We start from the raw sequence: 26,453 nt of genomic DNA, 5'->3' as shown, positions 1-26,453 counted from the left end.
ATTGCTACAATAGGCAATAATCCGTTACATTTAATGTTATCTAAGAAACTTCAAGCAAAAGGAAGTGTCTGTTTTGAACAAATAAATCCACTTTCACGAAATGACAAGCATTAATAACGATACTTAGTTTCCTTTGTAAAACAAACCTGTAATTGAGATTCAACTCATATCCCATCTTCTCTATTCAGAAGCAATTATCGACTACTTGTTCTCCGTGTCATGTAATCGGATTAAAGATTACTCGAAAAGCTTTTACTGTCAGTAATTTCAGAATTAATCCTAAAATTCGTGGGAAAAAGATACAGGGACAGGCGCTTGTTTATGATCGTCCTCCTGCAGCGAACAATAACTTGTTCGGATGCTTGAGAGCTGCACAATCGAACAAAAACCGGACGGATTTGCGGATGGAAAAGTCTCTCACAGTGCGGCAATAAACATCCCAGGATATTGACGGCTTTTTTTCTCTTGAATGAAAGAACACCATAGAGCATTGTCAACTGTTTTTGGAACGTATGAAGCACCCTCTGCAGGGGGTGTATTGAATGTCCAAAGAGGGGTAAATCGAACATTATTCGGTCCTTCAGAAAGGATATTGAATGGAATGCACAATTGTTATGCATTCTTCTCCCCACTTCAAAACCATATGCTCTTGGATCATAAATTGGAGCTCTCGACTTTGGACAAGTAGCTCTCCAAAAATGAATTTTATTCCTCCTTTTTTTGAATTCCGTAGCAAATTTTCAGAATAATAGCTAATTGCACTGACGAGAACGAAAACACCAACAGATAATAAAAAAATTTCCTTTTTTGCATTCCATAGCAAATTTTTATAATAATAGCGAATAGCAGCGAAGAGAAAGAAAAACCAATAAATAATAAAAATTTCTCNGAGCAAAGAGTGAGGGATCTTTTGTGTTCACGTCTAAAAATTCTTGTCTTTCAATCTGTGATCCATCTTCTTCTACAATCAGAGAACGAACAAAGTCTTTTGTGCCACTTAAAATTCCAGGCAAAGGAAACAAACATAATGGATTTATCTTAAAATAACGTTTCGCTTTAAATTAATGCTGTCATTTAAAATGCAAGCTTTACTTTGGGAATTATTTTAGTAGGTATGGCATTGGAAGTGTGATTTATTTTGTTTTATAATCTTCGTTGAACTGCCGACCCAATTTTTGGGTTTACGACTACTAATGTTCACCTTTCTAGCCTTGTAATTTTGAACCCAATCCAGAAGACAAGGGAACTCATCGATCAAGTATTCAGAGAAATTTGTCTTCGTGGATGACTTTTGATGGATCTGATCCACACTTGCGTTACATGGAGAGGAGACCACGAGAACCTTCCACGGTTAGCCTGACGCCAAAGGGACTCTAACCCATGATCCGTCTACCACTGAGGATATTTCACGTCAGCACTGTGGTCGGTGAGCAATCGCTGCTCTGGAAGTGTGCTTGTTCTTTATGAATGTTTTAACTATTTACATGAAATAGTATTTAAAATTATAGCAAATCAAATTTGTTTAAACATGAATAAGGCATAAATGCAAAAATTTCTCTACCACACTAAATATTAAAATAAAAGTTTCCGAAAAATTTGAAAGCTTTGGCAACTCGAGATAACGAATTTTTTGCTCTCAGAGTTGACGTTTTTAATATAACATTCATACAGTAGAGTGCTCCAAATAATATTTGTGATTATTATGCTGATTTCTGTTTCAATTTAACATAAATATTTCTGCCTAATTATTCGATGTTTCCAATTTTTTCGCGATTTCCTTATAAACTATTCCAAAATGTAAAACCATAACTTTTCTTTTAAAAATTTTCTTCGTATTACTATTAAATAAAATTTTAAGTAACTGCAAACGTGGAAGTTCAGGGCAATTAAGAGCTTAAATATGATATCATAGTTTTTTGTTTCTTCAACAAATAAGAATGTTTTTTCCCTCTTAGTTTTTTATTTATTAAAAATTCAAATTCCATTTTCTTCAAAATCTGAGGTTTGAGCGATTTTTTTTTTTTTTTTACCGAATAACTAAATCGGGAATTTTTAAAGAAAATCGAATTAACTATTAACTTATAAAAACTATTAATTGCATTTAGTTGCGGGTAAAAAAACCTTTTGATTCTAATGTATTAAAATGTCAATAAATTCAATTTAGTATCATTAGAAAAAATATTTTTTGAAACTACGGAGATTCCGTAGTAGTTGGTGCATATACACGTAAAACAAATGGTTGGGAAATTGATAAATGATATTGCAGACTAATAACAGAAGATTCACGCAAGGAAGATAATCTGTTAATAATTGCTACAATAGACAATAATCCGTTACATTTAACGTTATCTAAGAAACTTCAAGCAAAAGGAAGTGTCTGTTTTGAACAAATAAATCCACTTTCACGAAACGACATGCATTAATAACGATACTTAGTTTCCTTTGTAAAACAAACCTGAAATTGATATTCAACTCATAACCCATCTTCTCTATTCAGAAGCAATTATCGACTACTTGTTCTCCGTGTCATGTAATCGGATTAAAGATTACTCGAAAAGCTTTTACTGTCAGTAATTTCAGAATTAATCCTAAAATTCGTGGGAAAAAGATACAGGGACAGGCGCTTGTTTATGATCGTCCTCCTGCAGCGAACAATAACTTGTTCGGATGCTTGAGAGCTGCACAATCGAACAAAAACCGGACGGATTTGCGGATGGAAAAGTCTCTCACAGTGCGGCAATAAACATCCCAGGATATTGACGGCTTTTTTTCTCTTGAATGAAAGAACACCATAGAGCATTGTCAACTGTTTTTGGAACGTATGAAGCACCCTCTGCAGGGGGTGTATTGAATGTTCAAAGAGGGGTAAATCGAACATTATTCGGTCCTTCAGAAAGGATATTGAATGGAATGCACAATTGTTATGCATTCTTCTCCCCACTTCAAAACCATATGCTCTTGGATCATAAATTGGAGCTCTCGACTTTGGACAAGTAGCTCTCCAAAAATGAATTTTATTCCTCCTTTTTTTGAATTCCGTAGCAAATTTTCAGAATAATAGCTAATTGCACTGACGAGAACGAAAACACCAACAGATAATAAAAAAATTTCCTTTTTTGCATTCCATAGCAAATTTTTATAATAATAGCGAATAGCAGCGAAGAGAAAGAAAAACCAATAAATAATAAAAATTTCTCCTCTTTTGCATTCCATAGCAAATTTTGAGAATAATAGAGAATTGCACTGACGAGAACGAAACACTAACAGATAATACAAAATTTCCTTTTTCGCATTCCGAAGCAAATTTTCAGAATAATAGCTAATTGCAACGACGAGAACGAAACAGCAATAGATAATAAAAAATTCTCTTCATTTGAAGGATATGATCAAACAGAACAAAAAATAAGTTGTACCATAATTCAAATAAGTCCTTCATATACCTTGAGAACATTATATGCAGCACTACTACAAAAATTCATTAAGGGGATTGGCGTAAAATAACTTGTTGTAAAAGCTTAACAACGTGAAAAAAGCACAAGCAATGATACAAAAATTGACATTCACTAGTTTCGGTTCTGTAAACAAGAATCTTCCTCATTATCAAAACACAAAATGACAAAAGAGTATTGGCAAATGCAATCTGTCTTCAGACATTGAGGGGTTTTTGTTTATAGAACAGAAAGTACAGGGAAGGCCCAATAATGTGCCATTATTGATGCTTTATTCAATGTTTATCTTTATTACGTATTACAGAGTATACCATACATTCATTTGAATATGTTGCATTTTTATTAAATCGGTTTTATACACAAGAATCTTTCTCAGTATCAAAGCACAAAATGACAAAAGAATATTGGTAAATACAATCGGTGTTTAGACACTGAGGTAGGTTCTTGTTTATAAAAACCGAAAGTGCAGTATGCACAATATTGTGCCATTATTGATACTTTATTCAGTGTTTACCTATAATCTTATGTGGATCTAATTATACCTAATCTTAATTTGAACATATAGCATGTTTATGAATCTTTATAGAGTAGAAATAATGGCGTTATTTAAGTCATTTGATCTATTATAAAATAATGCATATAACTTTTACAATTTAATATTTAGAGGTGAAAATAAAATCCTTTAAAGAAACCGATAAATAAATAAACGTATAAAAAAGCAAACTAACCCAACTTCGAGAAACACTTTCGAATCCTTGTTTTGAGCGGCCCGTTTTATTGAACTTGTTGTATTATACAAAAATCTCAGCGGAATTTATGAATAAACCTTATATCAATTCAAGATATAGTTTTAAAATATTACATGGGGCTAGATTAACAAAATATTAATATAAATTTGTCAAGAATTAAAATTTCGATGTGTACATTGGTTTTACTCTAACGCAAAATACAATTTAAAACAATTTTATACGTTTTTCATAAAAAAAAAATTATAACTTTACCACATTGCTAAGAAAATAAGCTTTAGTATATTGAAAGTCTGAGCAGAAGGGGAAGACTTTGCCGTTCTTCATTCTTCTGTTAAAGACTGTTGACAAGGACAGCACTGTTCCCCCAGGTATTTTGACAAAATTAGGTACTGGGGTCGGCTAGACAATCCTGTCTTTGTTTTAACAGGCGGTATGACTCTGTAAAAGACGATCCTTGTCAGAATGGAGGAATGAATGCTTTGTTTGAGTATCAGGAGCAGCAGCCTTTCGCACCCAAAACATGCGGGATGCGATGTCGCCAAAATCTTCAGATGAATTTTTTTCTTCTTTTTATATAAAGAATTTGGCTTCTTAATCCAGCCTACATAAACCTGCGTCACATTTTATAAGGAAGTATCTGTCGCTATTTTCAGTTGTATAATTTATTGTTTGTGAATTTGGCAGGAAGAAAAGTGCCGCATACTTCAAAGCGATTTGTCACACTTTTCTCAGTGAAACGCATGTTATGTGACTGATATTTCTACGTTTATGCTAACCATATATACATAAAGATAGGAAAAGAAAAGGTATTTTGGTCAAATACTTCTTAAAATGTTGATAATCGAAATGCTATAACTACATAAAAAGACGTTTAACACTAGGTTTACGGACGTTTCTTATTTACCTATTTCTACGAACACGTGTCAATTTGACTCATGAACGAATACATATAACAGCACTTAGAAAGCAATGTAATATACCATCTCACACATCTCTCTGATCAATTACACATCTCTCTGATCAATTGACATCATTGACATTCTGCGTTTGTTCTTTCTATTATTGCTTATCGGCAACAGTTGTTTATCGCTTGTTTCACTTGAGATAACGATATCGGATAAAGGATCGAAGTATTGTCGGTACACTTTCTATTTATTATTGATTTGATGTTTGCTCAAAATTTTGTCTAAATTACGATTGCGTCAAATTGACCATAGAGATAGGTATACACCATAGAGATAGGTAAACCACAAAGAGAATTTCAATATTTCAACGCTTTTGAAGAAAATAGACTTCACTATATATTTACCTCGATCAATGGATAAAAGTCATTACAAGAGATAAAATAAAAATGAAAACGGGTTTTGTAATTTTCCTTATAAAATTCGAAATGCGTCAAAATCAGGGCTCGAAAAACCGCCCGTCCTCGGCGGTCAAAAATTCCCCGCGGACAACGAATTTCTCGAATCCGACGTCCGCGCGGACGGCTATTTTCCCGTTAATGTTCGTGATACAATTTCAATTTTTGTTATCTTACAAGAGTCTAACACTTCACTTCTAAAATGACCCTCTAATCTAGAAATACAACAAATTACTGCGTATGGTGGAATTGATGTTTTCGCTGCCTGGGAGTACTGCAGCGCTTGATAGGAGCTTCTCAGCAATGAACTTCGAAAAAAACACATTATGTACTGGTATTAAACAAGTAGCGTTATAAACGCAATTATGAACATCTACCTAAAAGGAAAACCCCTTTTAGATTTCTGTACAGAAACCTCTGTAAATCATTGGCTTGATTGTGGAACTGGCAAACGTCAAATTTGATTCATTTAAAAAATGCAGTACCCTCGGATAAATTAACATTCCAGATAACTTGACCTTTGTCATTTCATAAAAGAAAGAAATTATTTCATAAAAGAAATACTAGGTTACTATCAGTAACCTAGTATTTCTTTTATTACTGTATAATGTAATCCTAGTAACTACTAATTCATTNTACCTCGATCAATAGATAAAAGTCATTACAAGAGATAAAATAAAAATGAAAACGGGTTTTGTAATTTTCCTTATAAAATTCGAAATGCGTCAAAGAGCAGCGTAAACCTAGTGTTAAATGGAGAGAATAAGCAAAAAAACTTTTCAATTAAATTTTATCTCTTCGTCAATTTAGCAGTTTTTATTGATTATAAATTTTAATATTGAAATTTTTTTTCTATATATCTACATCCTGCATCATCCATTTCTGTCCCATTTAACGGCGTAAATAAAAACGAATTTCAAGCATTTTTATTGTTTGGAGAATTTTAAAAGAAATGCAATTAGAAACTGAAATTTCATAATACTTCTGCATGTTATTTTATGTACATTAAATGTTAGATTTTTTCAGCTCTTACATGAAATCTTGGATTTTTCAGCGTTTCACATTGGATTTTTCCTCCTGAAAAATTTGCCCTTTCGACAATACACATAGCTCTACAAACCTGATCTTGTAGAGTTATTTAATTAGGTTAATTCAGTACAACATCCATGATGAAAACTTTCTTCGCTTCATCATCAATCTTACTTTTTTTTCTAATTTGAAAGTGGCATCAAGTTCGTTTAAAGAGAAAAATAAATTTTTAATGTTTACAAAATGTATTTTTTTCTTCTAAAACTTAGAAGCAGTTGATTCTTCTCTTTACTGGAACTAATGGAGTATTTGTTTACGTTTTATTGTTTGCGCTTTCACTGTTGTGAGAAAAAGTACAAGTTGATGTTTAAAATATCTTTCAAATTCTAATTTGTTTTTAAGTTTCTTTTAAAATTTTTTGAAATTGCTTGTATTTTGTGATAATGGAAATTTTGTTATTTAGTTCTGCATTTTTGCTGCTGTATACGTTTGGACAATATAAAACAATAATCCACTAAAAATGCTCTAAATTTCCATTCTAACAGTGAGTCTCAATTCATTTGATGTAAAAAAATATTTCGTAAAGGAATATATAGTTTATAATAAAATAGAAATTTTTTTTCATTTGTGTATTGGTTTTTGTCGTTGTATAAGTTTGGATAATATAAAACAGTAGACCACTAAAAATGCTCTCAATTTCTATTTTAACAGCAAGTCTGAATTCATTTGATGTATAAAAATGTTAAGTTAAGGGATAGATAGTTTATATTATAATATTTATTTTCTTATTTTAGACGACATTTTATAACTAAACTGATTGTTTTAAATGTGGCAGCGTGGTAAAACATAACCGCCATTTTAAACATAATTTAGAATAAAAAATATTCAATGGTATTAAAGTTTATTTGTTAAATAACGCATGATGATTTTTTAGAGCTGTCGCTGCTTAAATTTTACTAAGCCTAAATTTTTAGACACAAAAACGACTACGTAACCAAATTTTAAGTTTCAGGTGTTAAATTTTAGATGGCGCAACATAGAAAAAGGAACTTTTAGAACTGGAAAAAAAAATTATTAATGTTTGGCAATAATTTTAAAATGTGCTTTCATCACAAATACAATAATCTCTTGCAGCAGTATCAAACTTGCCTATTATAACTACTGCTGGTATAAGAATCCCTTTTAGATTCATTTAAGATTAATTCGCCTGTTCTTTTGATAAATTGATCGATCAACTGCACCTTAGATCATTGATCGAGTCGCTGATAGAACACTAATTATTTTCCAAAGCTTTCAAACTGAGCCGAATCGATTCTGATTATATAAATCGCGATCGCCCGACAGTTTTCACTAAACTAATTTAAAATGATGAACGATGTTACTTCTAAAGACTAATAATGTCTTTAAATATGTGTTGATAAACGCAGGGTTTTCAATGAATAGCATCAACATCGCATTTAATAGGATAGTCGATAGGTCTTAAAAGAACGATTCTTGATCACGTGTTTAAGCAACTCCTACCGAACATTTATTCATCAGAAAATAAACATACGTCTTGAAAACTTCTTACCATTTATGTTAAAAAAAATAGATATTTAAAATTATTAGTTATCATTTTTTGTGTAAAACCATAATTACATAACTGCCAACTTTTAAATTATTCGAGGATGATTTTCTCTAGTGGTAATAAAGTGGACTTTAAATTAGAAATTTAAGTTATATACATTGTATTTTGGAAAAGTTTAATAGAGTAATTACGGTAACTTTACATATTATTATATATGCTTATTTTTTTAAAAAAATAGCGGCGGTCAAAAAAATTAGAAATCAAGTTTATAAATTCAAGGAATATATAGAAAGCGTACATTTTACTACCACTTTAAATATAAAAATAAAATTTTACGCCAAATGCGTAAAAGTTGGCAGGTATGTAAATATATATATTGCAATAAATATATATATGTAAATATATAAATGATGCATACAAATTTAGCTACATTACAAAATAGTTTATTTTTTATCACTCCAATTTACATTCCAATTACCAGAAAGAGCCACCTTAAACATAACATTTCAAGATGGATAGGAAAAGGGCCGCTGAAGGCCTTTGGTGCCCAGATAAATTTTGATGATGATGATAAATTTAGTCACGATACATTGTAATGCACACAAACGTCATAATTTTTTAATTGCTGAGATTCAAATATTTAAGATACCATTCTTAAAACTGTTTCTAAAAAAAAAAAAAAAAAAAAAAAANGAAAAAAAAAAAAAAAAAAAACGACTTGTTTAAAATTAGGACTACTAATTGAAGCGGAAAAAAATGTTTCTAAGGATTACGAATTAATATTCTTCCAGAAGTTATGATTGGAAGCTTAAATGTTTGAACAGATGGATTTATCTTAAAACTTTGAATCGTTAAGAAAATAAACTATATAAAACACCTGGGCACCTGATGCAACGCCTCCTGTAACTGAAAGCCTCCTTACAGTTATTTGTAGGTAGTCCGATCAGACCACTATGAAGGTAAACCTATTAGTGAAAGAATCATTTAATATAAAATCTATTAAAAATTAAAAAGTGGTAGCAAATATATGCCTAAATTTTTTTTAAATTTATAAATATGATTGGTTTGTTTTATTTATTTGTCAACCACTACAGATTCAATTCTCAAATATATATGATAAATTTCTCTCAAGTACTTTTAAAATAGAATTTGGGTTCTTGCGCACAAGTGGTTCGCTTTTTAAATAATCTGCGCAGACTACCTATAAGAAACCGTGTGGAGGCTTTCTGATGTAGGAGGTGATGGGTAAGAGNAAAAAAAAAAAAAAAAAAAAAAAAAAAAAAAAAAAAAAAAAAAAAAAAAAGAAAGAAAAACTGCTTGTTCAAAATTAGGACCACTGATTGAAGCTGAAAAAAATGTTTCTAAGGATTACGAATTAATATTTTTCCAGAGGTAATAATTGAAAGCTTAAATGTTTGAACAGACATGGATTTATCTTAAACTTAGAATCGTTAAGAAAATAAACTTAAACTGTATAAAACGTCTGAGCAGCTAAGGCCGCTTGCGGCCCTTTTCCCATTCATCTTTAGCTTGATCTTTGTGGTGTTTCGATGAGGTTGTGGAATGCAAATGAAGTAAAGAAGTATATTCATCTGGATCATAGAGGTTGTTCTGACTGTGTAATTATATGCAGTAGGGTGATAAGACTATATTGTAAAAGTATGAACTTTATCTAAGCTGATATGATGAAAATGAGGTCATGTACATGCTATTGAAGCCGGGAATATGATGCATCGCTGCAATAGTATGCTGTTATTGGTCTGATGTTCTTGTCTTCAGTTAAATCCTCATATAGGAATATTTCATTGAAATTTGCTACAGAGCAAGAGGTGGCTTTTTCGTAGAATTTGATATTTTATTTAGCTATATGTTTATCTATTGCAGCGATTCAATTGCTATTCTTATATGAATTTCAATTCTAAAAATTCATTAATTTACCTTACTAAAAATAAATGGCCCATTAAATGGTTAAAATAAAGATTCTAAGTTTGCTACCTCTAAGAAAAGTAGTTTCCTTATTTTAATAGGTATAAAAGATCTTTGTCCACCACTACATAATAATTGCTACCTGTATTATTATCGTCTATTGCGCTTTCGCGATCTCTAGGAAAAGTACTTTCTGAATTTTTGGAAATATGAATTTACCATTATCTGTACAAGTGTATGATCGTAACATTAAAATTTACATCGATTATACTTTAATTGTAATCATGCGTTCTAATTTTTTAAATTTAAAAGCGTCACATTTGTAATTGATTAATAGCTATGGCAGTTATCAATGTTTAATTTCAGATTAAAAAATTAATTTTTGTTTGATAAGAAATTGTAATATAAATTGATCTCTATTTTAATTAAAATATCTTGTCTTCATGTCTTTGTTTGCGTCTTTCGTGAACAATTTAAAGACGTTTAAAATATATTGTTCTATAAGACAAAAGCAGAACTATTCGTTCCAAACTGGAAAGAAAAGGAACAGAAAATATTTCTTCAATAACAATTTTTTCTGATCTTCTTTAACATTATTTTTTTAATATTTTAATGTCAATTTCTAACAAAAAAATAGTAATTTATATATTAATTATTTATTAACAATAACAAATCATTATACATCTTGTCGTTACAAATTTTAATGGTCCAAAAATATACTATTAATGATAAAAAAATGATAAACATAATTTACTATTAGATTAATAATAATGATAAAGAAGAACGATAAAAATGCAATCCGGTCAGGGCTAATTTGTGTCTCCTTTATATAAGTGAAAAACAATTTTTGATAACATTCGACCTTTTATTAAGGAATATTATAAACTTACTGGATCCAAAGATTTTCTCCTCTTTTGAAAAAAGAAATATATGCTTTCTTGTTAATTTTCGAAGTAAATTTTAATATTTGTACATTTTTCAATATATTTGAGTGTTTTCTATGATAAATATATATTATATCTATTAAAATTGAATTAGAAGACTTTATACTTATCAGTATTTGGTAGATAAGATGAATATGTAATTGGGATTTTTTGCGTATCTCAAAATTGTTTAATCTAGAGGTTTTTATTTTTTTCTAGGTTCAAAGAAGTTATACTAGAAATAATTGTTTTTAAAGAATACATTTAAAGTATTTATCGGAATTTTCAAGTTTTACGAAGATTTACTCGGAATAATTGCTTAAAAAAAGGCATTTAAAGTGTTTTTTTCCGAATTAAAAACTCATAGTGGGTTATCGAACGAAAGACAAGCGAAAAAAGGATCGTTTCCAAGAATAAAATCAACTTGAATTGACACTATTTAAGAATCATTTATCGAGGATCTTCTAGCTTAAAGCAGGTGTTTCATGTGTGAAAATGATTAATCTGAAACGACAGCATATCTATATTTAATCGTATAAATTACTTTGACAATTGGATAAGTATCCAATGTATGCGATTTACATTTTGAGGTTTATGACCTATAGTCATCAGCTCTTCTCAAGCTGGTAAAGACTATTTCTCTGATAGATATAATAATTAATTTTTTGCTGTTGATGGCATTGCATTTTAAATTAACTCCTTACTCCTTTGAACTGGAAAGAACGATTAATAGGATATAATTATAGGTTCGGTTTTATTTATTCATTTGATTCAACAAGAAAAAAAACAAAACATTATACTATTAATGGGAAGTACAGCAAAGAAAATTTTATTTTAAAAAGTTGAAAATATTTTATGACCGTCGTCGTTGAACAGAGCCGACCCAATTTTTTGGGTTTACCACTACTAATGTTAAACTCCGTTGCGTTGTAATTTTGAACCCAATCCAGAAGACAAGGGAACTCCAGGATCAAGTATTGGGAGTAATTAGATTTCGTGAAGTACTTTTCGATTGAACTAACCCGCATTTGCGTTACATGGAGAGGAAAACCGTGTGAACCTCTCAATGTTTATCTGACGGCAATGGGACTCTAACCCATGATCCGTCTACCACTGAGGATATTCCACGTCAGCACTGGGGCTGGTGCAAGCTGGATGCGGAATTCATATCGACTAGCCAAGGCTGGGATACGAACCCGGTTCATCTCGCTCTATACCCTGAGCTGGAGGCAATAATCAACCTCTAAAACTAATTTTTGTTTTTATTTTTAGTTTTGATGCAAGAAAGAGATGAGTTCATGCTCACAAATGGTGCCCATGAAAGCTCACTTTTTAAAGAGTCTGCGCAGACTACTTATAAAAAACCGTGTGGAAGCTTTCTGATGTAGGAGGTGATGGATATCTGCAGTAAAATTGCATTTCATATCACACTTAGAATTTTTGATAAGTAATGGTGGAAAAATTACTTAAAGTGAAACTAAAAATAATACTTAACTTAATTCTAAACTAAAAAAAACTTAAATTTCGTTACCACTAGAAAGTATTTATTTTTATTTTTTTATTAAGCGAAACACCATTGTAACTCTTATTGAAAATAGTAGTTCATTCCAATTTTTTTATATATTTTTTTATTCAATGACACTGACTTTTTAATATAAAACAAATGATACGATAATTACAGAGTTGCCAACATTCTCCGGACTGCAAATATATATTTTAAAGTGGTAGTTAATCAATTGTGATTCTTGGCTTGATAAATTCAATTCAGTAGTTTTTTATCCACCACTATTTCTAAATAATTCGTAGGTCTTATAGTTCTTATTTCATACAATACTTTTTAAAAAGCAAGCAAAAATAGTCAAGTATTTGAAAAATTTACTTCGTAGTTATTTACCGTGTCCGATCAGTTGACTATTATTCAGATTTTAATTTAATTCTTGGTATAAAAAAGTCACTTTTAAAAACAATTACAAAAATGAAAGAATAGGTTGGTTTCAACGTCCTTCGATTTTTTTTTCTTTCAAAACAATAATTATTTAGAAAATAATAAAGGAGTGGCGATATTAATCTTGCCAAAATGACACACTTTCTCTACTGAGGCGTCACTGTAAAAAGCCAAATTAGGCAAATACGAACGCTCAAACCAGGTCTAGAAGCATATGTTTCATAAATATCTAAATTTTCATTCTTCACAAGTTCAAATAATTAACACCTTGCAAAAAAAAATACAGATATGTAATGAAATATCGTGAAATGACGAATCTCTAATACCTTTCCCAGCATTTTTTTCTAGTTAATCGAACATCATTAGAGATGATTTAAGTTTCCCGGACCCAGTGCCTAATGTAAAAATTATGAAAATCAAGAATCACTAAAACCTGTGTCTATCTAATGTGGATCGTAATATATACACGACATTAAGGCTGGGCGGGCACTCCAATTAATCGTTGTAACACGATACAAGGATGAGAATATTCTGAAGGGTCCTGCAGGCGATTGTGCCACTGCGCGAGTAACCACCTGCTTGTGTCAATGAAATATATGGACAGAGGAGAAGTTCTATACAGATTTAGACAGCGCTGACCTATCAGAGTTCTATTCAAAATGCTTTCTGATAATTGAAGTGAATTAATGAACCCGTGGAATTTAATGTCCTTTTGCGTTCTCGAAATAAAAATATACGTATAGAAATTTGGAAAGTTTACATTATTAATATTTTTGCTTTTCATGAATTATTTGATGGGACGTTAGATAAATGGGCAAAATATGTGACCAAATTTTGTTTAACACACTGAATTTAGCTAAGCACAATGAAATATTTGAAAATATTTGGGGAGGCAAAATACATTTAATGTATACATTACGGCTTTGAAATATGTTAATGTTCATAGAATTTTTCCTTCACAAATTGATTATGTTTTTTGGAGTCTATCTGCATTGATGTACTTTTATTATTTAACCTCTTCGAGACGGGCGAGTCATATATGCATTCTCAGGGTGGCGACAATCACGGTAAAAAAGATAAAAGTGGTTTGCCAAACTATTTTTTTTATCAGTTATTGTGGGCGGGGTAATAATAGTTTTCTTTATTTAATTTACCAAGACTTTGTTCAAATTAAAAATTATATAGTTACACTTTTAACAAACATAGATTGGATGTATTAGATTTAAAGTGAAGGCAAAAATAAGGTTGTCAAATTAGCCATGCCTAAAATTGAAGCTACTGCTTTTAATTTTTATTCCATCCTGTTTCTGATTCCATACGAAAGTATTTATGACTACTATGATAGGATTATGATTTTTTCCCGTGGTATTAAAATGGAATGAAAATTTAAGTTTTAAGCCAGAAAATACGTTGTATTTGAAAAAGCTTAAACTTCCGACCATGATAGTAACACATATCAATATATATGCTTAATTTTTTTAAGTATAGTGGTGATCAAAATCATTTAAAAATTAAGTTTATAAAAGAAAAATAATTATATATTTACTACCACTTTAAATATAAAAATACAATTTTATGCCAAATGCGTAAAAGTTGGCAGGTATGTAATATTATTCAAAAAATCTTTTTTTGGAAAAAAGAAAAGAAACAAAAAAAAAAAAAAAAAAATAAAAAAAAAAAAAAAAAAAANTGGGGGGGGGGGGTCACCAGCGAAGCCAAGATTATTAGAAACACAACATTCGAATAAATTTTTTATTTTTTTTATTATTATTATCGTTACTAAAATGGTATGAAGAAATTAATGCTATATAGGACACACAAAAATAGTTTTCTTTATACACACAGAGATGCCAACTTGCTCTGGTCAGCGAATAGCTATTTTCAAGTGGTAGTTTATTAATTGTGATTCTTGGTTTAATTTATTAAATTTAGTAGATTTTTAACCACCACTATTTCTAAATAATTTGTAGGCTTATATAATCCACCACTTTTATTATATGAGTCATGCAACACTATTTAAATAACTAGCAAAGTCTGTTTAATATTTGAAAATATAGTTTGTAGTTATTTACCGTGTGACTAGACGGGCAAGCCATGTAAAATGGCTTGGAATTCAAAGTGTTAATTGAAGTCGTCACTTCTTTTTTTGTTGACTCATCAGATGGCGAGTGGTAATTTTCAGGGCTAGTTGACATAATCACTTCGAGTTGTAAGTACCCAATTGCATTGCAATAGTCTTTTCACTACCAATTAGGAAAGTAATTCTTTGAGTAAGCAAAAATTGACATGTATGCTTCACTCACAGTGTTGATAACTGAACTGAATTAACCAAGTAATATTACTGAATAACCCAAGAAAATTTAAACCACAGTGAGAAGAAAGTTTTTAATAGAACCTATATCTGTGTGCATTTATCTCTATCCATTTCCTTTTAAACAAGCGGCACAAACGAGAAAAGTTATTCGATAAAAACAAAACATTTTAATGATTTGAATGACAATCTTTATTTTCAGAGCTGGGAATTTCCTCTTAAAGACGACTATCTTGGAATGACGACTATCTTGGAATTGAAGATATCAGTCATAAAACGTCTCATTTGATCTAATTTACAAAAGTTGTGAAATGAAAACAGATAAAGGAGAATACTTTAGCGAAACTCGTGTCTAGGAAATTCCAAGAACGAGTCTGCACAAGTTGCGATACGCTTTTTTGTTTGTTTATTTTGTCTTATCAGGTGCTTGAGATGGCGTTATAGTGTGAATAAAGCCAAAGAATAACATATTGAGAAGCTAATCGTACGAAATTGATATAAATATTAGCTCATTTTTTTATTAACGGGAACTTCGATTTAAAAATATTTATTCTGGTCATTGAACGCTATGAAATATGGCCTCATCGTGCAACTACATTTAAAGCTTAAATTTTTATGAGATTAATGAGATAACAGTGTAAATTTTTTTGTTCTTAACATTATTTATCATCAGAATTTGAAAGAGACTTCTTAGATATGTTAACTTAAGGTTTCCACATATTGACAAGTTTTTGAAAGCAGTTACAAAAATGAAACAATTGCCGATATATAATACAATTTTGGCCGTATATTTATATTATTTATATAGACATATTTATCTAGACACATTAATATAGACATATTAAGATAAATATATGTGTTGGAAAATTCTAGGATTCCTACCCCTTTAAAAAAATTTAAGTGACGTAATATATTTTAGTTAAACCTAATAGGAATTTCTTTTTTTAACATATTTCCCCCTCCCTTCCAAAATAACATATAATGGGGTGGTAATAGATGTATTAAATGATCGACATTCGTTTTATTTTTGATACAACTTCATGAAATTTTTATAACCTGAGGGTTATAGATATTTCAAATCTTTCGATGTTAAAGCGTTATTTTTTAAAAAAGTAAGTTTACTACTTATATAATTTAATACGGCGAATGATGAGTGAATTTTTAAGGCCTGAGGGTTTTAGATGTTTAAAATCTTTCGCTGTTAAAGCGTTATTTTTTAAAAAAAGTAAGTTTACTACTTATATAATTTAATAAGAAGAATGATGAGTGCATTTTTATGGCCTGAGGGCTTTAGATATTTCAAATCTTTCGATGTTAAAGTGTTATTTTTAAAAAAAAGTTAGTTTACTACTTANATCTGCTGTATGTTGTTGACTTCGAATATTCTTTGGTGATTCGCCGTTGATGTTAGGATTATGAGAAAAAGTGGAAGGAGCCGACAGGCCTCTCCCATTCTTTTCTTAAACTGCACAATTTTAAAGGTTTCAATACTGTTTTTCTGTAATTCTGTATTGATGGCATCTGTATCAAAGTCCACAGGCAGGCCCCGGACCAAAACCTTAATATATCTGGCTTGCAGTGTTATTTCAGGTTTGCTGGGCGGATCCCGTACTTTGTCGGTATCCTCCTTAGGTTTTGTTGTCGGCAAGATAGTGACGTCATGTGTTGAGTTATGTTGGCTAGAAGAAGGACAGCTGTTTGTAGACATGAGTGTAGAGTTATCTACAATTGTTTTGACTGCATTTCGCTTTTTCTTTTTTCTTTTCTTAGCTGGTGGTTCTGTATTATTGTTGATATTGATGTCAGTGTCAGTTTCTGTATTTGGTGTTGTATTCAGGTTTTCATCCTTATTTTCCATGGTTATGTCGCCAGTGCTTGGATTAGTTTCAGTCATTATTGATTCGACTTGAATGGATTTTTTATTCATCTCCTTGTTTTTTTCTGCCTGAATTTTCCTCTTCCATCTGACGTGATAAGCTGCATTTGTCAGTTTTAGGAAGTAATTGTATTCGTAGTCTCCAGGGTAACTTGATCTTATTTGAATTAGCAGACAACCCTTAAGTCGATAGACAAGATAAATATATATGCTTAATTTTTTTAAAAAATAGTGGTAATCAAATCATTTAAAAATTAAGTTTATAAAATAAAAAATAGTATATACTTACTACCATTTTAAGTATGAAAATAAAATTTTACGCCAAATGCGTAAAAATTGGCAGGTATGCTATTTAAAAAACTAGCGAAATCTGCTTAATTGCAAATATAGTTCGTAGTTTTTTACCGTGTGACCAGATGGGCAAGCCATATGAAATTACCTTGGCATTTAACGTGTTAATTGAAGTCGTCACTTCTTTTTTTGTTGACACGTGAGATGGCGAGTGGTAATTTTCAGGGGTAGTTGACATAATCACTTCGAATGGTAAGTACCCAATTGTATTTCAATTGTCTTTTCACTACCAATTAGGAAATTAATCCTTTGCGTAAGCCAAAATTGGCACGTATGCTCCACTCACAGTGTTGATTAGTGTACTGATTTAATTAAGTAATATGCCTGAATAACCCAATAAAATTACAGTGAGAAGAAAGTTTTGAATGGAACCTATATCTGTGTGCATCTATCTCTATCCATTTCCTTTTAAACAAGCGCCAAGAAACGATAAAAGTTATTCGATAAAAACAGAACATTTTAATGATTCGAATGACAATTTTTATTTTTAGTGCTGGGAATTTCCTCTTAAGACGACTATCTTGGAATCAAAGATATCAGTCATAAAACGTCTCATTTGATCTAATTTGCAAAAGTTGTGAAATAAAAACAGATAAAGAGATCACTGTAGCGAAGCTCGTGTCTAGGAAATTCCAAGAACGAGTCTGCACAAGTTGCGATACGCTTTTTTGTTTGTTTATTTTGTCTTATCAGGTGCTTGAGATGGTGTTATAGTGTGAATAAAGCCTAAGAATAACATATTGAGAAGCTAATCGTATGAAATTGATATAAATATTAGCTCTTTTTTTTTATTAACTTCGATTTAAAAATATTTATTCTGGTCATTGAACGCTATGAAATATGGCCTCGTCGTACAACTACATTTAAAGCTTAAACTTTTATGAGATTAATGAGATAAAAGTGTAAATTTTTTGTTCTTAACATTATTTATCATCAGAATTTGAAAGAGACATCTTAGATTTGTTAACTTAAGGTTTCCACATATTGACAAGTTCTTAAAAGCAGTTACAAAAATGAAGCAATAGTCGATATATAATACAATTTTGGCCATAATTATATACATATTTTTAAGATAAATATATGTGCGGAAAATTCTAGGATTCCCACCGACCTTTAAAAAAATTTAAGTAACGTAATATATTTTAGTTAGACCTAATAGGAATTTCCTATTTTAAGATACCATTTTAATATTTAAGGTCTGGTAGAAGGAATATTTAAACAAATATATATTTTTTCTTCCATAATAACATGTAATGGTGGTAATAGATGTATTAAATAATTGAGATTCGTTTTCTTTTTGATACCACTTCATGAAACTTCTATGGCCTGAGGGATTTAGGTATTTCAAATCATTCGATGTTACTTTTAAAAAAGAAAGTAAGTTTACTACTTATATAATTTAATAAGACGAATGATGAGTGCATTTTTAGGACCTGAGGGTTTTAGATGTTTAAAATCTTTCGATGTTAAAGCGTTATTTTTAAAAAAAAGTCAGTTTACTACTTATATAATTTAATAAGAAGAATGATGAGTGAATTTTCATGGCCTGAGGGTTTCAGATGTTATCTTTCGATGTTAAAGTGTTATTTTTGAAAAAAGTAGGTTTACTACTTATATAATTTAATAAGACGAATGATGAGTGAATTTTTATGACCTGATGGTCTTAGATGTTTAAAATCCTTCGATGTTAAACTGTTATTTGTAAAAAAGTAAGTTTACTACTTATATAATTTAATAAGACAAACAAGGACAAATTTTGTAACATTATCCAGGATTTCCGTTTGACTAGAAAGTTTTAAACGTGGTGATAAAAATAAAATAAGCATCGATATTTTAATACTTTTGCAACAATCAGTATAGATTGCTTTTTAAAGACAATTGAGAGATTTTGCAAAGCGTTACGATCTACCTTAACTTCAAGGCAGTGCATGTGCGAAAATTTCTTAACCAATCGCCGCATCGCTAAGAAGTAGAAAACTAGGTTAGCGTTACGGTAAACAAAAGACAAATGTAATGTAAAATATCTCTGAAAACCTCTACGATATTAAGACCAAGCAATAAAGAAGCCTCTTAAAAAGTATATAATTATCACCCTGAATAACTTTTAATCCAATGATCGGATTTTTACGCACTAGGGTTTAATCTTATTGGTTTGAGGGGGTGACCTCAAATATACTAATTAATTAATGCAGACGATATTTTAAGTCACGAAACCAGACACAAAAGCATCCTTTCTCCGAATAAACATACCTTTTTTTCGATGGACTTAGATTTCTGACTCTTAAAATATAGGGGCAGCCGTAATCTGAAAAATATGTTCCCAATAGTTTTGTCAGGAAAGCTGTCCAAAGTATTGCATTTTTCTCGTTTTTAAATTTAAAATCAAAAAATTTAGCACAATGTATTGATTTTTTATAAAAACTTTGTGATATGAAGTTGTTTCATAATAAGCATTTAAATTGCACGATACATTTCTGTTAATGGTGGTAGATCCAAGTTTTTGTGCCAACCTCATAAACTTTTTTTCTTAAATTTATATTTTTCCGTACAATTTTAAATCCGCCTATGAATTTATCTATTTTTACATAAATGTCAACAAAAAAAAGGTTAAAATTGTAATATATTGTTTCAATTTTTAAGCTGAAGTTTAAGTCATAATCTTAAAAGGTCAAGCTAAAGAAGAAAAGAAATTCTTTTTATCATAAAAACATCCAATTTATGATGGAGAAGGGAATCACGGGAAATAGCTTAATATGATATTTTATATCACGATTTTTTTTCATCACGACTCGTTATGAGTTGGTGGTGTATGGAGGACGTAAAATAGTAATCATTAGCAACCAAGCAGAAAGGTGGGATGGGGGATTCCAGAATTTATGTTCATTTTGTCGCACGCGTTGGCTAATCGCACATAACTTTCGCTTTCTCAAGATTTACCACGAAATGCGATCCGAATTTATGGCTTGTTCTTAATGAGGTCCTAATGTTTAATGTTCCACTGAATTTTTTTTAACACACTTTTGGAGGAATTTCCGAAAATAGGTTGCTATATTACTGTGAAAGGTTAACCTTTATATTCGGGACTGAATATTTTTCATATAATTTCTAATAAAAATGCTTTTTTCTTCCACGAGTGTTTGCAAAACCATGAGTGTCTGCTATAGTAACACCTATCTAATATTATTGAAACTCTAAGAGACTACATATTTTGCTAAGCAATTTTTTAAAATAAGTCTCAATGGCACAGCGGTTAAGGCATTGAGCCATCACCTCCTCCTTCAGAAAGCCTCTACATGGTTTTTTATAAGTAGTCTGCGCAGACTATTCAAAAAGTGAACCAGCTGTGCGCAAGAAACCAAATTCTATTTTGAAAGTAATTGAGAGAAATTTATGATTTATACTTGAGAATAGAATCTGTCGTGGTTGACAAGTAAATAAGAAAAACCAATTATATTCATAAATTTAAAAAAAAAATTAAAAAAAATTAGACACATATTTGCTATTGCTCTCTTATTTTTACTAGATTTTCTATTAAATGGCTCTTTCGTAAATTAGTTTACCTTCATAGTGATCTGATAGGACTACCTATAAGATACCGTGTGGAGGCCTTCAGTTATAGGAGGCGTTGGTTGAGCAGTCACTTAGGACCTAGGTCATCACCTCCTACATCAAGAAGCCTCCATGCGGTCTCTTATAAGTAGTCCGCGCAGACTGTTTAAAAAGTGAACCAGTTGTGCGCATGAACCCAAAACCTTTTATAAAAGTATTTGAGAGTAATTTATCTTATATATTTGAGAATAGAATCTGTAGTGGTTGACAAGTGAATAAGGCAAACTAATAATATTCATAAATAAAATAAATTTTTAGTCATGTATTTGCTACCACTTTCTTATTTTAACTATATTCTGTATTAAATGACTCGTTCGGTAAGTGGATATCCTTCACAGTGGTCTGATCGGACTACCTATAAAAAACCGTGCGGAGGCTAGGTTCTATTACCTGTGGTAGATTGAAGCTCAACTCAAGTGGATGGGCACCAGTTTGGGTTATAAGTAAAAGCAGTCAGTGCTGTAAGCAATACTCAAAATTATGGAGCCTAAACCTACAGGACTTCTTTAGCCAACAACAGGTCGTAGCGGGAGTGTTCTGATAATCCTATGAAATACAAGGTTTGGATCTAATAATATGAACACTTCTGTCTTAAAATTTTTGAAAAACAACATTTTTTTTCCAGCTACAAAAGTTTTAGAAAATTTTTCATAGCAAAACTTACAAACTTTGAAATATTATAATTAGGACTGGGCTATAAATCGATATATCGCGACATATCGATTTAACGCCTATATCGGCAAACCGATACAGCAACTTTNGTTTACCTTCATAGTGGTCTGATAGGACTACCTATAAGATACCGTGTAGAGGCTTTCAGTTATATTGGTAGAACTGTCACTTAGGACCCAGATTCTGTTACCTGTGGTAGATTGAAGCTCAACTCAAGTGGATGGACACCAGTTTGGGTTATAAGTAAAAGCAGTCAGTGCTGTAAGCAATACTCAAAATTACGGAGCCTTAATCTACAGGACTTCTTTAGCCAAAACAACAGGCCGTAGCGGGAGTGTTTTGCTAATCCTATGAAATGCAGGGTTTGGACCCAATAGTGTGAACACTTCTGTTTTAAGACTTTTGAACAGCAACCATTTTTCTTTTCCAGCTACAAAATTTTTCACAGTAAGATTATAATCAAAGCTAATAAAAATGGGGTCTAATAGAATAGAACAAAGCTGATAGAAATTTCACAGACGTAAAATTTCCATCCATCCATAAGTGAAAAGAGTTAAAATTCTGTTATTTACTATTGTTAAAAATATATTTTACTTAAAAAAGAAAAGAATTTTTCGCTTTATGATGGGGTTTAGTCATCACCTCTTACATCAAGAAGCCTTCACACAGTCTTTTATAAGTAGTCCGCGCAGACTATTTCAAAAGTAAACCAGTTGTGCGCATGAACCCAAATTCTTTTTTAAAAGAACTTGAAAGAAATGTATCTTATATATTTCAGAATTGAATCTGTAGTGGTTGACTAGTATATAAGGCTAACAAATAATATTCATAAATAAAATTAATTTTTAGTCATATATGTGCTACCACTTTCTTATTTTGCATATATTCTGAATTAAATGACTCGTTCGATAAGTGGATATCCTTCATAGTGGTCTGATCGGACTACTTCTAAAAAACCGTGTGGAGGCTTTCAGATATACGAGGCGTTGGTTTAGTCCATTCACGGTATGAAGATGATTAAAAAGCCAGTCGTAATACGAGTTCAGAAGTAATACTCTATAAGGGTTTATATACAAACACGTTAAAGAAGGTTTATGATACGTGAGAGAAAAAGCTTTGTGCCAATGATGCTAATTCAACACAATGATATTATCTCGTCACAACGATGATCTTGAAGATTTACTTCAATATTTTATTTTTTCTTGAAGATTTAATTTTTTCTTACGTTGGCAGGACTGAGTAGCAAAGAGATTATATGCAGCGCTATTGATTCATGCTTCAGCATCAATTTCAATTTACCTTTACGAGTTTCACAGCAAATATGTAGAAAAAGCTTAATCGCTGAGGAGTAGAAAATATCGTTAGCGTTACTGTAAACGTTAAAAACATACTAAGTAAAATTTCTTATATAATGTAGAAAACATTGTCAAACACTGCAGAAAGAGATGGAAAAGTGGACGTTTTGTTACATACAACAGAGGTAATATAACATAGTTATACACACCAACGTTGGCACTTGTCATTATTCTAAAATGGACGACTGTTTTTATTTTTTTTATAATTTTAACTCCTGTTTATGTACTTTTTACTCCTTTATAATGCTTTGAAAATGCAATTTTATTAAACAACAAAAAACTAATTTAGTTCATTAAAACACTGACTAATACTTTCTTCCCTAAATTTTTTACTTCAAATTGTGTTTCTTAAAATCACAAGAAAAACTGAATTCAATTAATTTAGCAGTTTAATAAAAATTCATATTATAACACTGCGTCATACTTTTTGTTTCTTCATATTATGTATATTGATGTGAAAAATACGATAAAAAATGTATTCATAAATCAAATAGTGCCCATAAAATATTACCCATAGTAAAAACATGTAAACGTTATATTGTTAACAACTAGCCTTTTGAAATTAAGCACTCTTATACTGAATCGTGATGGAATTGAATGATCATTAAACTGAAACATGATTTCAATGAATTTGTGGCTCAAATATGTTTATAAACCTAAAACATTATTAAATGAAACCAGCTGTGATATAAAAGTAATTGTGAAACGATACTAAAAGTAAATGCAAAACGGAATAAATTGAAACGATAAAAAAAAAAAAAAAAAAAAAAAAAAAAAAAAAAAATGAACGTTATTTTGTTAGCAACGAGCCTTTTAAAATTAAGCACTCATTTCCTGAATCGTGATGGAATTGAATGATCATTAAAATGAAACATGGTTTTAATGAATTTGTGGCTGAAATATATATATAAATCTAGAAGATTGTTAAACAAAACCAGCTATGATATAAAAGAAATTGTTAAACTATACTACATGTGAATGTAAAACGAAATAATTCAAAACGATAAAAAAAGTAAACGTTATTTTGTTAGCAAATAACCTTTTGAAAATAAGCACTCATTTCCTAAATCATGATGAAAAGAAATATTGGCGAAGATCCTCATTTTTTTTAAACCCCAAAATCCCCCCCGAAGAGCCATTACCGCAAATCCCAAGAGTGGGAAATTAATCGCGCTAACAACCTAATAATAAACAGTTGTCCCCATCACATTAGCGAGGTGATAAAGTAAAATCCGAAGATTAATTGATGCTCATCTTCTTATCAATAAGTCATCTCCCGTGGCTCCTATTAGATCATAACATCGCCAAGATTTCGATCTAAAAAATTAGAATCACGAATAAAAAAACGAAAAAAATCAGGAAAAGCTTCGGTGAAGCTAAATACGAACGGCAAAAGCCGACGACAGACTCTGAGCAGGACCAGATCTCTCAAAGGTCGAGCAGTGAACCAAAAACCCTGGGCGATAAAACATTTATCACTGATTCGGGGGTTGTTAAGGGCTCTTGGGTTGTTTTCGCTCTTTAACCCCAGAGGACCTCCGATGAGGAAGCCGACATTCAGTTCGGGCATTTTTTCGAAAGTAATGATTTCCATAAATGCTTTTGATGCGAAACGACAAACAGAGAGTTTGAAGTGCTTCCGCAACTAAGGGGAGCATATTGCGGGAATTTTTTTTTTTAAACTTTGGGTTTTGCTGTTAAAGAATTCTATATTCTTACCGTGAATGGTTTTTGTTGTAAAAAAATAATAATAAAAGAAAGAAATTTTTTAATAGAATTTTGTATGGAAAATTCCCATTTTATAAAAAGAAGTCTGAATACATGGATCATACATTGACTTACACAGGGCTGAAAACTACTGCTTTTTTGCAAAATATTTTATCGATTGGACGCCAATTAAACTAACGCCTTTTGAATTTTAGTTTATTTACCCAACATTGTCAAAGCCTCCATACAGAAGAACTGGAAGAAGGTGGCTTTTCATACTTACAACTAAATCAAAATTACTAAACAAAGAATAATGCATTAAAACATAAGCTTAGTACTATTAGAAGAATTTTTCCAGAAAGGGGGAAAAAATGTCAGCCCAGCTTTTATGATAGTTCTCTATAAACGAATCTCCAGGTATCACAGTGATATTATTAAATATTTGATAGATGCAATATCATACTGTCGTGTTAGAAAACACTAGACTCACGAATCCTATGTATTAATATTTAAGGTAATGTTGTATAAAATTAAATAATATTCGATCTAACATTCAAACTTTTAAAATTATCTTCCATTTCATTACTTTTTTTTCTGGCGCCATTTTAGGTGCAAGGGCACCAGTTATTATTAATAACTAAAGATTTTTTCATGAAAAAAAACAAAGAAAAAAAAACAATAGATTAAAATATTTCACGAAATATCTTTTTTTACCAATGCAAATTTATGCCAGGAAACACCCAATAATATTATTGAAAATTAATTCGCTTGAATCAGTCACATGTAGTGGTGTGGATAATAACCAAATTTACTGCACTAAGGATTCAAAATTAAAATATAAAATTCGCTACCCTAGAATTTTTCTCTCTCCACAAATCGTAAGGAGTTGGTAGCTCTGCTTACAAATCAATCACGTGAGGATTTTCAATGATTTGGTTTTTCTGGTCTAAAATGTCAAAATTTTTAGACTGATGAAAAAAGTTATAATATTTGTTAGGTAAAAATTGGCTTTTGTTTTTATATTCCGTAATAGTTAGATCACATTTTTATTTTAATTTTTTTTAATACGTTATCCCATTTGCATCCTTTTTAAAGGATGGTTTCTATTTTCTAAAATGAAAAAAAACTGGTATCACAAATCTTTCATTTTCAGGATTGAATTTTGGAATAGCAAGATTGTTCTGCCTATCACAATTTATGAATAATATGAAATTTTTCTTATATTTTAGAGTAGTATCTGCCTACAGTGCCTACCACAATTTATTAATAATGTGAAATTTTTCTTTAGGATCAGAAAACAAGAATAATCCTTTTTAAGTTCTTAATACACAGTTTCCGTGGTCCTTTAAAAGTTTTGGTAGTGGTTATTGCTAGTAGATATTCTTAATTTAATACACCATTTTATTGTTAAGTGGTTTAAAAGCTTGAATTTTCATGCATATATACTTTCTTTGGAAAACAATTTTTAGTGGTCGGTTACACAGAAATTAAAATATCGACATTTGTTTTATTTTCGCTACCACATTTTTAAATTTTCAAGGCCGTCGCAAACCCTGTTAACAGAAACAAATATCTTCTTGGTAATAACAAATATGTACTGCCACTTTTTTCGTGTATATATATA

General features: G+C 30.7%; 1 protein-coding gene across 1 annotated transcript in view; it reads right to left on the bottom strand.

Annotated features, from left to right (window-relative positions):
- LOC107454724 (heparan sulfate glucosamine 3-O-sulfotransferase 3A1) overlaps positions 1 to 26,453 on the bottom strand; it is a 116,250-nt gene that overhangs the window by 68,500 nt on the left and 21,297 nt on the right. The gene's annotated exons all lie outside the window — the stretch shown is intronic.

Source organism: Parasteatoda tepidariorum, chromosome 9, assembly GCF_043381705.1.
Source record: "Parasteatoda tepidariorum isolate YZ-2023 chromosome 9, CAS_Ptep_4.0, whole genome shotgun sequence".
Classification (NCBI taxonomy): Eukaryota; Metazoa; Arthropoda; class Arachnida; order Araneae; family Theridiidae; genus Parasteatoda; species Parasteatoda tepidariorum.
Note: the sequence above shows the minus strand (reverse complement) of the source record. Positions and strands in the feature narration are given on the sequence as shown.